Source organism: Vombatus ursinus, unplaced genomic scaffold (genome assembly GCF_900497805.2).
Source record: "Vombatus ursinus unplaced genomic scaffold, bare-nosed wombat genome assembly UNPS02014789.1, whole genome shotgun sequence".
In the NCBI taxonomy this organism is placed as follows: Eukaryota; Metazoa; Chordata; class Mammalia; order Diprotodontia; family Vombatidae; genus Vombatus; species Vombatus ursinus.
The window spans coordinates 26,989,787-27,006,945 of record NW_020954567.1 but is presented as its reverse complement, the minus strand read 5'-3'; the positions used below and the strand labels follow the sequence as shown (position 1 = coordinate 27,006,945).

Sequence of the window (17,159 nt, the reverse complement as noted above, 5' to 3'; positions counted from 1 at the left end):
AAGATCATTGGTGTGGGAGCACAGAAAGCCTGACTTCTGGTCATCTGTATCCCTAGGGAGCTGTGAAACCTTAGGTAAAACATATGCCCTTTCTGGGGCTCAGCTTCCTCATCTACAAAATTAAGAGTTTTAACTGAAAGATTTCTAATGTTCCCTTTAGCTTTAATATCTTATGAATAAATTTCAGAAAATTATTTGTCCCTGTGAAGTGGTAATGACATCAATGAGACTGGGGCATGGCTATATTCAGCAAGACAACTTGGCCTAGAATGCATTATTTGGTGTCTAAGGAAAATAAATATCCAATGAGTCAAAGTGGGGACGTAGTTTCAACTTGGTACCTCTCATTAAGGCTGGCTCATAGAGAGAGGGTTTGGATCAACTTTAGCTTTTGGTTTGGGTCAGGGAATAGATATTATCTTTTTTTTTTCTTTTTTCTTTTCCCCCACCAAGGGTGCTGCCAAAGTCCTGGTAAACTTTGTTAAAGACATCTTGATGGCTCAGTAGATAGAATGCTGAGTCTGAAGTCAGGAATATTCATCTTCCTGAGTTCAAATCTAGCCTCAGACACTAGCTATGTGACTCTGTGCAAGTCACTTAACCCTCTTTGCCTCAGTTTCTTCACCTGTAAAATGAGCTGGATAAACCATTCCAGTATCTTTGCCAAGAAAACCCGTCACAAAGAGTGGGACATGACTGAAATAACAACAAAACCTTTGTTAAAACAAAAGCCTTGGGGCAGCTAAGTGGTGCAGTGGATAGAGCACAGGCCCTGGAGTCAAGAAGACCTGAGTTCAAATCCAGTGTGAGACACATAACACTAGCTATGTGATGCTGGGCAAGTCACTTAACCCTAATTGCCTCACCAAAAAAAAAAAAAAAAAAGCCTTAAGCCTATAGTTAGACTGAAAGCCTTAGAAGGACAGCCAAAAACACAACCAGGGTCTCCACCTTCAAGTCAAAGCACAATTATGAGCATATCCAAACCGGCACAGTATGGGAAGGTCTCTTCACTATCTCACAAAGTAGTTTTCAATTCTATGTGTAGACATAAACAACAGTAATCCCCAGAATTATCACCATATTGCCAAATCAAGGAGTTCCACTCAGGGCTTGCCTGGCTCTACAGAACTTCCTGAAAAGTTATATATAAATTAAGTGTATATGAGGGCCATTCTGTAAGTCAATAAACATGTATTAAGGGCCGACCACATTCCAGGTACAATCGCTCTGGAGATAAAAGAATGACAAAAGAACAAAAAGACAGTCTGGGCTCTGGAGGAGCTCATGGTCTAATAAAAGAGATAACGTTAAGGCTGTGCACAAAGACAATCAGCAAAAGGAAGTCCCTAGCTTGTAAGGGGGATCAGGAAAGACTTCCTATAGAAGGTATGCATATATGTATATTTCAATCAAATGCCTTAGAGTGGCTCTCTATTCGTAATGCCAAGTAAGCTATCAAATAATCTCCAGTTAGAAAGGTCCTCTATGGCTATGTAATGTAATCTATACCTGAAAAAAAGAATCTAGCTCTGCAGCATGCCAATCAAGTGGTTCCCCTGTTTTGAAGACCTCCAAAGAGGGGGAAACCACTATCTCCTGAGGTAGCCAATTTCCCTTTGTTGAACAGCTCTAATTGTTAGCAAAGTCTTGTTTTGTTTCGTTTTGTTTTGTTTCTCCCTTGTACTAAGTCTAAATTTTCTCTTTGAAATTTCCACCCAGGCTATTGGTTCTGTCCTGTGGTACCAAACAGAACAAGTCCGATCTCTCTTCCATATGACATCCCTCCAGATACGTGAAGACAACTAACATAAAACCCAAAGTTTTCCGTCTCCAGGCGAAAAATTCCCAGTACTGTCAGCTGATCCTGGTATGATATAGGCTCACCATTGTTGTGCCCTCCTCTGGAAGCTTTCAGGTTCATCAACGCCCTTGTGTGCAAAAGGCCATTTTGAACAAGATTTGCGATGCAAATAAGCACCCAAAGTATATAATTTGAATAAGCAATCAGATATATATGTTACAGGTTTCTTACCTTTCATTTCACTAAAATACAATGCAACGTTAGAATGTATGGGTGTAATAGAAAACAGAATTGTCAGATGTCCAAACTACACACAGAACTATTACTAAAGCTATTGTCAGCTTGCCAAAAAGTGGCAGGCATCTTGTTCTAATATCATTGTCAATCAGTGATCCAGACAAAAGAGCAGAACAATTCATTCAATATGGAATCTTTTACTGAGAACATAGATTACAGTTTGGTTATGCCCTAAAGATATTTAGGTTGTTAAAAACAGCAAAAGGACCTTGCAAACTCAACACAATAGGTGCACTCATTAGGAGCTTGACTAAACTGGACTGAACCAAAGATCTTTTTTTTTCTTTGAGTTCTTTTCCATTTTTGATAATTTTTGTGTATGAATTTAAATATATAGTTTTGTTCAGATAAATGTATCATTTGCTAACTGTTGCCAGTTTTCTACTGGTGGGACCTTGTCCATATTACTCAGCAATCCCATGTAATCTATATCCTCCACTACTGCCACCACTAATACCTGGGTTATTATTGTTTATTGCCTCCTTTGTGACTCCATTAAAAAAACATCAGTAGGGAGGATCCTGTTTGCTTATCCCATAATTATCCTGTTGTCCATGAAGAAGGTGAGAATGGGCATCTGTCTAAAGATCTACACGCTTTCTGGAGATTATCTTTCCACGTCCCACTTTTCTCACTATTTGATATGTAGGTTTTGGACTCGGGTACTGCTATGGAAGGATGGGAAATACTAATGAAATAATATTTGTAAAACACCTAACACAGAGTCTTGCACATTGTAGGTGCTATATAAATGATGATTCTCTTCCTCCCCTCATCCCTTACCCCTACTCCATCTTTCTGCTAACTCTGAAAAATCAAAAATGGGTCATGATAAAATAAAACTTTTTTTCCCAAAAGCACTGCCTTTAGTCTCATTTATCAACTTAAAATTAACGCATAAATTTTCATTTTCTTCAGTTATAGAGAGGCAATAACCTTTACTGTAGCAAGAGGACAATGGGACTTGAAATGGATAACCTGGATTTCTAGGTTTAATACTACATTTAATTACATTTAATTTTGGATAATTCATAGAACCATATAATTTCAAAGTTGGAAAGAATCTTACAAACTATTCTTTTGCTTTATTCAACTCACTGACCTCTAAGATTCCTTAAAACTCTGCCATTCTTTCATCCTATAAACCCCCTGTTGTTTCTAGATAGCAGTAACTCATCTGTCAATCAGGGAGTGTGTTATTTAATGAGTTACCTATATACTGAAATGGATCTGTGATCTCTTTAATGTGGGTATTCCTCCTATGATGCTGACCCCAACCTGTACCTGCCCAACCTTTTTGACTTTTACCTTCTCTAAATTTTCCACAAAGGTTCCACTCAACTTACCAAGGGGGCTAGGGCTTTCTTTCTCTCTTTCAACAACATGAAGATACTAATTTGTCTCTGAAGTAGGCTTGACATTGCCCAAGCCTATCTCCACCTATTGCCGTCATAAGATCAGATGACATATTATTTATGAAAATCCTTTTTCATTCATTCATTTTTCTGATGAAGTCCTTTATACTGTTTTTCCCTTATATGAAGGTAACACAGTTAGTTCTTAGATCTCCTTTATCCTATTCAGTCTTCTTTCCCTTACATCAGTATCACAACCTCCCTAAGCCTCAGTTTCATTGTCTGTAAAATTGGCATAACATTACCTAACCCTACTTCCTCCCAGATAATTATTATTATAATAATAATTACATGAGATAATATCTGTGAAAGTGCTTTGTAAACTGCCAAACTCTTTATTCAATTAAAGGATCTATGATTTCATCCTTGTGGGTTCTCCTTCTACTGACTCAGATCACAACCCAGTCAAAAAACATATTAGCAACTATTATCATTATGTTCAAAGTCTTATACTAGGCTCTAGGGGAAACGAGTGTTTATATAAGACAAGGTCTCTGTCTCCATAGAACCATAAGTTTAAAGTCTAATAATAGAATTAGACACATACTATACTATAGTTAGACACATACTATACTATAATTCAAAATATTAAATAAAATTAATTAAATAAAAAGTGGTGCTGTGTGGGGTAACAGGTACGGTCAGAAGCTTTAGACCCATAAGGGGCCTTAGCAATCATACAATCCAATCCCTTCATTTTACGGTCCAAGAAAGAACAATCTTTGTGAACAAGAGATGGCATTTCAATGGTGTCTTAAAAATGGATAATGACATAAGAAAATTTCAGTGTTGACTTCAGTGCCATGATTTCCTCTTGAAAGCAAGTCATGCAACTGGTTATAGTCTGCAAAAGACAAGCTGAGACATCAACTATAGTCCGGGTGCTATCAGGTTAATTCCTATTCGATTCATAAAAGTCCAGCTTCAAGATATAAGCAATAGCTCTGATGCTGACTGACTAGTTTCTTGTTTTACTTGATATAGATCTTTTCTTTCTGCTCTCTGTTCTCTGATATGTAAATCTACCTTTCCCTTCTATTCTCTGTAAAACTCCATCATATCCATTCTGCCTTGTAATTAAAACCTATATAAGGTTTCTAAAAATGTTGCTTGTGGCCTACTGGTTTTTGCCATGGAACTTTGCTCAGCATATTATAAACCATTTATTAAAATGTCTCTATTGATAAGTATAATTGACAGCATTGACTATCAATGGATTTTTGAACAATTTTTTTTATCAACAGGAATACAGGAGGATGGTAAGACAGAGATGGGATTTGGCACGAAAAAGCATTATTAAGTGGGGAACATGTAGGATCCGTTCAGAGGACATAGAATCATCCAGTTCAGCTGGGCCATAGAACACTTGGAAGAAAAATTAGGCTGCAAAGGCAAGATAGAGGGTCTCTAACTTTAGGCAAAGGAGTTTGAACCTTACTTGGTAGACAATAGTGAGCGACTGAAGATTTTGGAGAAAAGAAATAGTATGACCAGATTTGTGCATAAAGAAAATTAATAAAGAATTATTAAAAGAAGAAAAAATTAATTAGGAGGCCATTGCCAAAAGGAGGCAATTGTAAAAGTGTGGGCAGATGTCAATGAGTGCTAAAAAAAGAGGAAGAAGGAGGAGATGACAGAGGATGTAACAATGGAATCAACAAGAACTGGTGACAGCATGAGATGAGGGAAAAGGAATAGTCAAAGATGACTCAAAACACTTAAAAGTGATAGGCTAAGTTGATGGTGATACCATTTACATAAAGAGTGAAATCAGGAGGAAGTTGGAGCAGCATAGTAAAGTAGGAAGTTAGAGATAGAAAAGAGATCATAGCTAGAGATAGGACTGGGGTGTTATCTGCATAGAGGGAGTAACAAATTGTGAGAGTGGATGGGAGAGAGAACAGAAAGATGTCTAAAGGCAGAAAATTTGGGAACACCCACCTTAAGGAGTTGAGAATAAGATTAGGAATCAGGGAAGGGGACAAAATGAGGTGTTTGAAAAAAAGTAGATGAAGAACAAGGAGAGTCCCACTTCAAGGAATGGTCAAGCATATCAGATGCTACAATCAGCTGACACAGGATAAGGACTTCTTAAAAAGTCCATTGGATGTGGAGACTAAGATCATTGGTGACCTTAGAGAGAGCAATTACAGTAGAGTAATAATGGAAGATGCCAGATTAAAAGGGGTTGAGAAGAAAGTGGATAGTGAGGAAGTGGAAGCATTCTACGTAGATAACTTGGCCTTTGTGAATTTTTATCCATGTCCAAAAATATTTATCCCCAGTAATGAGCCTCTCCAAACTTGGTTGGCATGTTTTTCAAATAACAGACACCTCCATAAGAAGGCCCTTCCCAACTTCATATGACCTAAAAGAACCTGTGGTCCACTAGCATGGCCTTCAAGAATTCCGAGTCACCTTCATGTCAAATAAGACAATGCCACAGAACTTTAGTAGAGAACAGAATTATAAAAATGTAAAGGCATTATTATTATGTTTGGGAGCTTGCAATTGAAAAAAGACAACTATCAATTAACATAAAACTAATTTTAAAAAATTAAAGAGAAAGCAACATAATTTGAAGCTAAGTACTTTAGGTATATAGGAGTACAAAGTACTACCGTATGTGGGAGTACTTTAGTGAAAGCTATTACTGATTTTATAGGAAGATAAAAGTGATTTATAGACTAATTTTAAGCATTAGGTTTCCACAGTTGGCCCAATCAGGAGATTAAAATGTGTTTTCTGCTTATTCTGATTACTGATTAGTTCAATCTTTTAAACCTACTTTGCATCTCTGTAAAATGGAGTGGCAATATTTCCTTTACAGGGATAGGGGCTGGTAGGGAAACCTAGGTAAGGAAACCCCTTGTACAAATGCTAGTCTTCACCTTCTTGGCAACTGACAGTCTTTTAGAAATGTCTAAAATAGTTAAGTGACTCTTCTTTATAGATGTGTTAAAATGAGCCCCAACAAGTGGCTATAATAGTCAGATAATCATAAATCTAGAAGACTGTGGGATTTAGTGTCCTTTTTTCAGACAGATGATGGACAGCAAATAACCAGGACAGGGTCTGATTTATGATCTTCTAAATTATATAATTATATAATATAATCTCCTATAATCTCTACAACCTTCCTCAATACTTCCATCCAGTACTCAGAGCCTGATAACCAAGAATAAGCCACCCACTTACATCTCTTTGAATCATAGCGTTGTAGATTTAGAATTTGAAAGGTTCCTAAAGATATTTAATTCAAAACTCTTTGTTTTAGAGATGAGAAAACTAAGGTACAGGTTAAGCAATTTGCTCTAAATTAGAGTGAATAACAGAGCCACAATTAAAACCTAGCTTCTATAACCCCAAATCCAGTATTCTTTCAAATATGTCATGTTGTCCCTCCATTTCTTCCTGTCTTATCAGTCCAACTCCTCCACCTCAGCATGGAGATCATCCCTCATAAAACCCTTTAAGTTTTTTTTTAAGATTATCAATGACTGAAGTTTAGCTCTAGGCATCAAATTTTATGAAGGCCATCTTGATATTATAGGTATACAACCTTACTCTTTCACTCTTTCAGAGACAGAGAGAGAAGCTTCTCTATAGTGGAAAAGGCAATAAACTTAATACCACTATTTCTGCAACTGAATTAGCCAGTGTGGAAAAAAAAATATAAATGAATACCCTTAAACAAAACAAGGAAAAAAGTAACTGTCTTGAAAGACATTGCTTAAGGTTTGAGAATACAAGTAGGAAATATTGGTTTCTCACAATCCTACAGTTCTATGTAGACTATTAGTTCTAGTGATTTCCTTTTTTTCCTCTTGTGCTCCAAGTTACTATTATTGCTGTTGCTGTGGTTGTTATCCAGTAATCAGTTGTTCAGTGGTAGAATTCCTGCCTTCTTTCTGGGTTCAATACTTGGCGTCATCATCATAATTATTATCACCATCCAATCCCAGTACTAATGTAGAATCTATATTTTTATACTTTACAGTTATGATTTTCTCAACCACTCACTATTCACAATATTATTCTGTACTAGGCCCTGGTTAGACCACATTAGACCACATCGTCTTCAATTAGGAGCACCATGGATTAAAAAAGGACATTAATAAAGTGGTGACTTTCCAGAGCAGGTCAACTAGGATGGTGATCTGAAAGGCCAGCATGGGAGCAGAAATTGGATTTATTGGGCTTGGGCCCCAGAGGAAAAACCAAGAGTATTGACTGGAAATTGTAAAATAACCAACTGAGGCTCAGTGGATAGAAGCTTGCTAAGAATGAGAGCCATCCAAAAGTGGAATGGGCTACCTTAACAGATAATGGGTCTTCTCTCCTTGGAAAACTTCAAAAAATAGCTGGATAACTGCTTGTCAAGTATACTATAGGGAAATAGGATTCCTTTCAGGTATCAGCTGGATCTGATGGCTACTGAGTTCCCTTAAGCATCTGTGATTCTGTAAAATCATTCAGTTTTTCATACCTTTCCCACCAATTCATTGGACAATCATTCTCAGTAGGACATCCTACTGTATCACATGCAAAAATAGGTTTGCCTTTGGTGAACAGTTCAGGATAAAAGTTAGACTTTTAACAGAAAGCTAAAATAAAATATAATTTATAATTTCATTCACCTATCAGGTTTCTCCTATCTGTAGAACTATGTGTATTTCTAGAAATATGATTTATTTTTTTGTTTAGACCTAATAATTCATCAGGGTAGGAAACCCCTGAACATGGAAACCTCTCTCCCTGGTGGAGGTCCACAACTTCTCTGTAACGTAACAGTCTTAGAGAATTTCCTGAGGCATTAGGAGGTTAAGTGACTTGCCCAAGGTTACAGGGCCATAAGTCATAGGCAGGCCATAATGAACCCAGGCATTCCTGATTCCTAGCCCTCTATCCACTGCATAATATCACCTTTCTAAAATGCCTAAAAAGAAAGATATCCACAAGATCTGTGGACATCATCTTGTCCATCACTGTGTTGTCATCATTTGAGCTCATTGCCTTGACACAGCATTTACTCAGAACTTCCTAGTAGTGCAAGACACCAACCAAGAATACATTGTCATACAGTGCAAACCTACAACCTAACTCAAATTAGGTTTCACTAATTCCCTAAGAGGCATTACGTGAAGTGTTATCAGAGATCTAATGATAAGGAGAAAGGGTATCACACAGGAAACCATGCATCTTGTGAAGCAAGGAAATACTACTATATATGTATACCCATAAAGTGACTTCAGTTAACCACATACACTTGACAGAGATACCTAATTTCTAAAGATCTGGCACTCAGTTTCCGAGGGTTAATTCTTCACAAGTCTCTGATCTACTCAGAAGCAGAATACAAAAAAGTCCTATTTTTTTTTGCTGTCTCACTAAGCCTAAAATGCAATGCAAATAGCCCCTGCACTGCTGGGAGGAACGGGTAAGGGGAAGAGGGGCCTTTAAGAAATTTGTTTGGGGTCAAAATTTCTTTCCATACCATTAGTTCTTTTTAACCAACCTAATTAGTTCTTTTTAAGTTTTAACAAGTAATTCAACGTATCATAAAAACATTCTGGAGAATATTTTCACTTGTCTCATAGCTTCCAGTTTTTATTTTCTAAAGCTATGAAAAAAAGGAGTTGGCTAATGTAAGACATGCCTAAGAAAAATGGACCACAAACTAATTCTAGGTCTTCCTCTTTTCTACTTGCAGACTATTTTTAAATGGATATATCTTAAAACATTCCATTTGCTTCCAGCCTTAAAAGTGCTCTAATTTTGAAAGTACCACACTCTGCAGATAAGCAGGGCTAACAAGGCCCACTGATGGCCACGAACAAAGAGCCTCTTCTTTCTGTTTAGTGAACTTTTCGTCAGAGACTCAGGAATCTACTTCACACATTTTCCCCAACACCTTAAAGCAGGAATTCATGTCAAAAACTTCTAAATGACTTAAAATGTTCAAAAGGAGTTATGTTTTCTCCAATTAAAAAAGTGCTTCCTCTACAGGAAGTTTGTAAACTGCTTTCTGCAAATACAGATTAAACATTTACTTCTCTATACATTTCACAAGTATTGCTTCAGTTACCATTTAACTCTTACAATGCTCTATTAAAAGGGGAGGATTTCAATCTCTTGCCTAAAATAAACTAGAGAAACAGGCTTGCTTATGGCCACATGGGCTATCTGAAATGTAAAACCTTGGAAGAAGGGCTGTTATTTTTCATTTCCAGTTTTCCTAATAGTATTCCCTCTTACTCTTTTTTGAACTGCTTTTCATGGACCAGTGGTATAGTGTAGCTGCTGAATTCTGAGTATTTTTACTATCTCTTAGATATTAATTTTTTTTAGATACCAAGCATCTTCCAGCACAAATAAATGGCGTAATGCTGATCCCAACACTCTCCCCCAGCTTCAGCTGATTGTTTTTTATCATTGCCCAATAGCAGGTGCAAATACCTTGCTGTGTGTTTTAAGATAAGTTTTTTAATAAAATTAAAATATAATTCTAGGTTGTGATAAAGTTAGATTATGTCATGTAGAATCATAGATCATTCATGTTAGATGTTAAACTAATTTAACCATGTCATTCTGCAAATGAAAAACTGAGGCCTAGGGTCATTAAGTAGCTTTGCAAATGTCACAAAATAAGTTAATAGCGGAATCAAGATGAGACCTTAGCTAGCCAGACCCCTAATCCTGTGTCTTTCCTACTATCATCCAACTTAAACCACTTTTATCTTGAAATCAATAGAAGAATATGAATATGTTGAATAGAATTGAATAGAATAGAAGAATAGAATATGTTGAAATCAACATAGAATGTTGATTTTTATCTTTATTCAATCCCAAGCTACTTTTCAAAAAATCTCTACTTATATTTAGAGTAGGGAATGGAACAAGAAAATGTCATATGCACAGAAAATCACCTTATTCAACAAACTGGAACAAAGAAAAATTTTACATTTCCTTTTAAAGAAAAAAAGAATTTTCATTGTGAAAGGCAACTAACAAACTGCAAACAAAATTGAGTTAAATTAAAACAGCCACCAAACAGAATCTATACTTCTCCCTTTCCTTTTCATGTCTTCTCCCTACTCCACTCTGAAACAGCTTTTTCTACTTTCCCTCCTTAAGCCTCATCATAAAGCAAATATTGCCAAAATCGTGTAAGTCTGGGGGCACAGTGAAATAGTGGATGGAGAGATGGAGTTGGAAGTCATGACGACCTTCATTCAAATCCTGCCTCTGACACACTGGCTGCGTGACTCAGGATAAGTCACTTTACCCTTTTGGTGCTCGAGACAATTCTCACACCATAAATTGCAGAGAGTTACATCACCTGAAAGTTCCCAGTGCCAATGAAATCACTGGTCCAGATTCTATCATCAATCTTTGCTTCCTCCAGCTATTTTCATATTGCAACATCTGGAATTTCCAGAGAAAAGAGAGAAAGAGAGAGAAAGAGAAAGAGACAGAGAGACAGAGAGAGAGAGAGACAGAGACAGAGACAGAGAAAGGAAGAAGAAAGGTGGGAGTGAGGGAAGGAGGAAGAGAAAGTGAAGGAAGAAGGAAAGCGAAGGAAGGAAGGAGGAAATAGAGAAGGAGAGGAAAGGAGGAGAAAAGAAAGAAATTAGAAGAAAACAGGGAAAAGAGAAAGAAAACTCCAGAGAGAATCAATTAAGAGAATATAATCTATCTCTTCCTAACACTCTTTGAGCTGTCAAGCAGTCACATTGCTAAAGTTTATGGAACAGCAATCACTGGGCTACACCATCACGTGGAAGTTGTAGCAGCACTACCTTAACTGCTCTTTAAAATCTTCTTTCAAGGTTCTAAGCGACGCAAAGCACCTCTTCTGAACGTTTTTCTTCTCTTAGACTCCGTAAAACAAGTACACATTTGCTAAAAAGAAACAGGCGTTCTAAAGGCTCTGCTTCCCCTTTCAAAAGCCCAGTCACATGAAGACTCTGAAAAATCTGTGCTTTTTTGCCTTTTTCCACGGTTTTCTAGCCTGATAAACTTGACAAACTAGCAACTATTGGATTTTTTTTTCTTTAAAAAAAAAATAAAAAAGGAAGAGTAAGTATGTTGCTTACAGTTCTGAATGTATACTAGAATCTTCAGGTCCGTCTATCCCACTAGCTTTCTGCAAGGCTCCTTTTTCAGTGCCTGGCCGTGGACAAGTTTAAAAAAAAAAATCATCTAAGTGGGAGGGGCTAAATTGTGGGCTGGTCTAGCCGGCTGTGCAGTTGTTTTAAGGTGGAATTGAAGATGGAAAGGAGGGAAAAAGTTACTAGGGAATTAGAAAAGCAATCGAGAAATTTGAAACCTCTGAGCCCAGAAAATTTGTTGAAGTAATGCAAAACAAAACAAAACAAAACAAAACAAAAAAACAAAAACGAAACCACAAGAATATAAAATATACATAAACAAATTCTTTATACCACTGAGTTTCTTTAAGTAGCCCTTGTTTTTATAACTACATATAGTTTTATATATGTTTTATGTACTGTATGTTTTATAACTACATATAGCAAGACAATTCAGTAGTTAAATAATGAATTATAATTTTGACTTTTAAAGAATATCTGAATTGAGTTCCAATTATCTGTAGTTTGAATTTAAAAAGTAAACTTTGCAATCAATTAATATAGAGTTCTGAATTTAAACTGATCCAAAGTCCCTAAGTAGTTCAGAATATAAAATTTTAATCCAAACAACTTGGACACCTATATTAAAGAATGTCCATTGTTGAATTAGAATCTGGCTGCCATGCATGGATGAATTGGGATCTATAAATGCTGTTCCTTCCTATTTCAATTTGTCTTGTTGAAGCACATATCTTCCACTTAATCCATGGCAATATGCATTTGTATTTTCTTCTCTACCCTTTGCAAAGAAAAGCCCTTGCTAACCTGGATGATATAGGGCTTCTAGATTCAGCTACTGGATTATTATCTCATTTTTGTTTGGACTCTTAGGGCTGAATTTGAGGGTTCATTTCAAATCTGTTCAACAGATCTTCTCTCAAAAGATGAATTAAACCCTGACTTTCAAAAGGTCTTGCTTGGTCTGAAGACTGACCAGTATGCCCAGTATGCCAGAAAGGTGAAATGTTTTATTTCATACAAGTTGCAAAGAAAATGAGAGTAGAGGTCTCATACTTAATATTGCTTTTACTTTAATATAATTATATTTCCTCCCTCGGTAGAAGTGGAGAAAGAAAAACTATTTCAGTGAACAGGTGTCAAATGCTGAAGTCCCTGGGAGACAAAAAGTTGAACACTGAATTTGGAGGTGAGAGCTAGGTCTCAGTCTTAATTCTGATACTTAGTAGTCCTATGATTTTGGGCAAGTCTCTACATCTTTCTGAGCCTCTGTTTCTTCATCTGCAGAACAGAGATAGGGGATAAGGACTAGAATAGAGGTTTCATTGGTATAGTGCAAATAGGCACCCATGTGGTCAAGTAGGCAGTCTGTGTCAGAGACAGGACTTGAACACAGTTCTTCCTTGTTTTTAGATTAGCTTTCTAACTACTCATACCGTATTACCTTTCCATATCATAAAATAGATTTCATGATACCTGTTGTTGTTCAGTCATTTCAGTTCTGTCCAAGTCTTCGTGACCCCATTTGGGGTTTACTTGGCAAAGATACTGGTTTTCCATTTCCTTTTCCAATTCATTTTACAGATGAGGAAACTGAGGCAAACAGGGTTAAGTGACTTGCCCAGGGTCCCACAACTAGTAAGTATCTGAGGCCAGATTTGAACTCAGGTTTTCCTGACTCCAGGCCCAGTGCTATATCTACTGCACCACCTCACTACCCTTCAGGATACTTATGTGGTCCTTATAAGCTCTGTACTTATTTTCCCAACACCAACTCTCCTTGTACTGGAGGGCTGGGTCCCCAGAGCTCAGCTATATTACCACCTAAGGATTCTAGGGGTAACCTCAAGAGATGGGATTATTTTTCTAATGTTATCATCTAACTCCCACTCTGATTTATTCCCCAGATATCATTGCTAGTGGTTAGCAGCCCAATATCACTTAATCAATATTAACTTCTCAATCTCATCAATAAACAATTAAAATCAAGTAGCTCTTAAAACAGTATAATTACTAAGAAAATTTGGCATGATCCAAAGGACAAATACCTTCCCCCTAACTGAGAAGTATTCTTCTCTCCACCACCTCCTTGCAGAGAATGGGCTCAACTTTAAGTGGCTGCCACCATATTTTGCCCTATCAGTGTCCATTCTGGGTGCCACATAGCTTAAGAATAAGTTACTCTGAGGCTGCTGGGTACCTTGGCTGCCTGGGGTAATGACTTCTGGGATGGATCCCTCAGATTGCTCCTTGGGGCTATGCTCCTCACTGGGGTTAGCTACTGGCAAACTCTGGGATGCAATCAAGTTCCTGGATGTCTAGAGGTTCTTTCAAAACTCACACAGAGTCCAGAGGCATCAAGAATATGGCCAGTGAGCTGCATAACACTCTGTCCAAACCAGATTGAAATGTAAATATTTAACAAAATAGTAAATAATTTAAATTTTGTTTATTAAATAATAATAAAAATAAAATAGTAAATAATTTAAATTTTATTTTTAAATAATAATAAATAAAATAGCAAATATTTAACAAAACAAATTAAAATATAACAAAACATTGTGTGGTTTGTCCTTCGTTCTCAAAGAGGACCATGACATCAGGAAGATGATGACATGACTTGCAATTGAATTGGATTTGAGTATTACATGTTAAATCTAAATAAATATGCAGCCCACAGCGATCCTCATGTATGGATTAGTGGACCTTGTTTCTATTTGAGTTTGACACCTTTGGTCTAGTCCATTCCAACCCCTACACTCACTCACCTAAGAGGAAGAAAGAGTAAAACAGGACAGAGACAGTGGCCCAGATAGGTGGATAAGGATTTGAGGCCTCTGTTCCCATCTGAGGGCACGAGGCATGTTTTTACCTTGATTGCTATCAGGAAAAAGGGAGGTTGATTTGACTAATTACTGTCCTTTGTATGAATATTCAGTTCTAGTTCAGCAGCCAATCGAAAGATCTTTCTTCATCACTCAGTAAACTAACAGGAAACAATTGCAGAATTTCTGCAAATGCTCTGAACTGGGGAGCTGGGGCCCTCAACCTCATCACACACTTTCAGAAGCAGGCTCAGCAAAACTCCCATGTGAATTGGCAGCAGGTGGAACCTGTTGAACAGACTCCCAGAAATGGGACCCCATTAGCCAGTCCCCTATTACACTTACAATACCTCTTCATAAGATTGTTATAAGGGGGAGCTAGGTGGTGCAGTGCATAGAACACCAGCCCTAGAGTCAGGAGGACCTGAGTTCCAATCCAGGCTTAAACACTTGACGCTTAACTAGCTGTGTGACCCTGGGCAAGTCACTTAACCCCAATCACCTTGCCAAAAATAAATGAATACATGTTATAATGAGAGCATTTTACAAACCTTAAACCACTATAAAATGTGAGTGATTATCGCTGCTTTGTTACTGTTATATAATTCAGTACCTACCTATCTTTAAGAAGTTTGTGATCTACTCCGGAAGACAAGACATACAGATGTGAAACAGTAAATTAACAATATGATTTAGCATGTGATTAAGGGGAAAACCGAATGACACGTAATGTTGGCTGTAGGAGATGGGGAGCAGTGATCATTCCACGTGTCCTGAAATAGCGATCAGACAGCCAGTAATAGCTCAGGCCATTGGCTCCTAATGTGTTAGAGTGGAGACTATACTAAGCTGGAGAATAATACCTCCCACTTAGGTGGGGCTTTAGGGTTTACAAAGCACTTGATCCTCACAGCAACCCTATTGGTAGGTGCTAGTATTTTTCCCATTTTGCAGATGGGCAAACCTAGGCTCATTAACTATCATTCACTAACACATGAGCAGAGATCAGTGGACCTATGGTGGTAAGACAAAAGATGCGTAAGTTTTGATGAGTGGAAGAATGGAAAAGATCAAAATCTTGGGATGATATAAAGAAAACTGGTCAGCATGTTACAGCACAACAGAGGATGGCCAGGGGAGAGAATGAAGTATAATCTCAGGGACATCCAATTAAGGAAGAGGATGCAAACATTGAAGGCATTGAAGATGAATTTTAACAAGTTCAAATTTTGCCAGAACAGACTATTGATATAGTAATTAAAGCTCTAATTCCACAATAAACCATAAGGAGAATTATGGAAGAAGCCAAGTACTGATTCATTTAACTTCAAGAACTTTAAATTTAATGTGCTAGCGGTAGATAAGCTGCTGTTGGTTTTCTTCATGTTAATAATATTCAATTTCTCCCTGGATATCTTACTCCAATGTTATATCATAACACAGAATGACCCCAAGTCCTTTTTTCAATCTTATTATATATTAATATCTTTTGTATTTAAATTATCTTCATTTCTGAATACATCTCTCTCCTCTCTCCTACTCATCCATCTGTTCCTTATAACAAAGATTAAAGAAAAGAAAAAAGTTCAGGAAAAATAGCCAACACATCAATCATGTCTTACAACATACATAATGTTCCAAACCCCTTAGTCTTCAAAGAAAGCAAAGAAATGCATTTTTTTTCAACTCTTCTTTATGCCAGCAAAATACGAACCCTGTTGGGTACTGCCTGGCTGGAAAAGCCTTTGAGCATGAGACTAGTGGTAGACTGAAGGTCTGTCTTCTAGTCAGCAGCAAGCAGTTATTAAATACCAACTAGGGCAACTAGGTGGCACAGTCAAGAAGTCAAGAAGACTCATCTTCCTAAGTTCAAATCTGGCCTCAGACACTTAGTAGCTGTGTGACCCTGGGGAAATCACTTAACCCTGTTTGCTTCAGTTCCTCATCTGTAAAGTGAGTTGGAGAAGGAAATGCCAAGAAAAGCCCAAATGAGGTCAGGAAGAGTCAGACACAAAATATGCCAGGCATTGTGCCAAGTGGTGGGGATACAAAGAAAGACAAAAAAAAACTGCCTGACCTAAAGGAACTTACGTCCTAAAGGATGTAAATAAATAGGTAGATTCAAGTTTGTTACATGTGGAGTAGATGAACCTATGGGGAAAGTATTAGCAGTTTAAGGAACCAGAAAAGGTCTTCTACATGAAGGTTTTGAATGAAGTGTTGAAGAAAGACAGGGAGACTAAAAGGTGTTGGTGAAGAGGCAGAGCATTCCAGACCTGGGGCAAGACAGTGCAAAGGCACAGAGAGGGGATGAAGTGTCATGCTGGAGAAAATGCAGGTAAGTAGGTGTACTTGGACCATAGAGTACATGGAAAGGTTTGTAAAGTATGAGAAGACTGTAAAGGCAGAAAGAAGCAAAGTTAGGAAAAGCTTTAAATGACAAGCAGGGGATTTCATAGTTGAACTTGCAAGTCAAAAGGAACCACTGGAGATCAATACGCAGGGGTATCACCTGGTCACTTTAGAAAAGTCTCCAGGGGCAGCTAGGTGGCACAGTGGATAGAGCACTAGCCTTGGAGTCAAGAGGACCTGAGTTCAAATTCGACTTCAGACATAGAACATTCACTAGCTGTGTGACTCTGGGCAAGTCACTTAACCCCAATTGTCTCACCAAAAAAAAAAAAAAGAAAGAAAAAAGAAAAGTCTC

The 17,159-nt window shown here is 37.4% G+C and overlaps 1 protein-coding gene across 2 annotated transcripts in view; it reads right to left on the bottom strand.

The window, feature by feature from the left end:
• PLA2G4A (phospholipase A2 group IVA) overlaps positions 1-11,695 on the bottom strand; it is a 164,596-nt gene extending 152,901 nt beyond the window's left edge. Inside the window, exon 1 of one of the 2 annotated variants that reach the window (XM_027868653.1) lies at positions 11,616-11,695. The gene's annotated coding sequence lies outside the window, so the exon portion shown is untranslated. Of the gene's footprint in view, positions 1-11,318; positions 11,388-11,615 lie in introns of those variants that run through there. The other variant, XM_027868654.1, reaches the window with a different exon arrangement.
• Between the last annotated feature and the right edge of the window lie 5,464 nt (positions 11,696-17,159).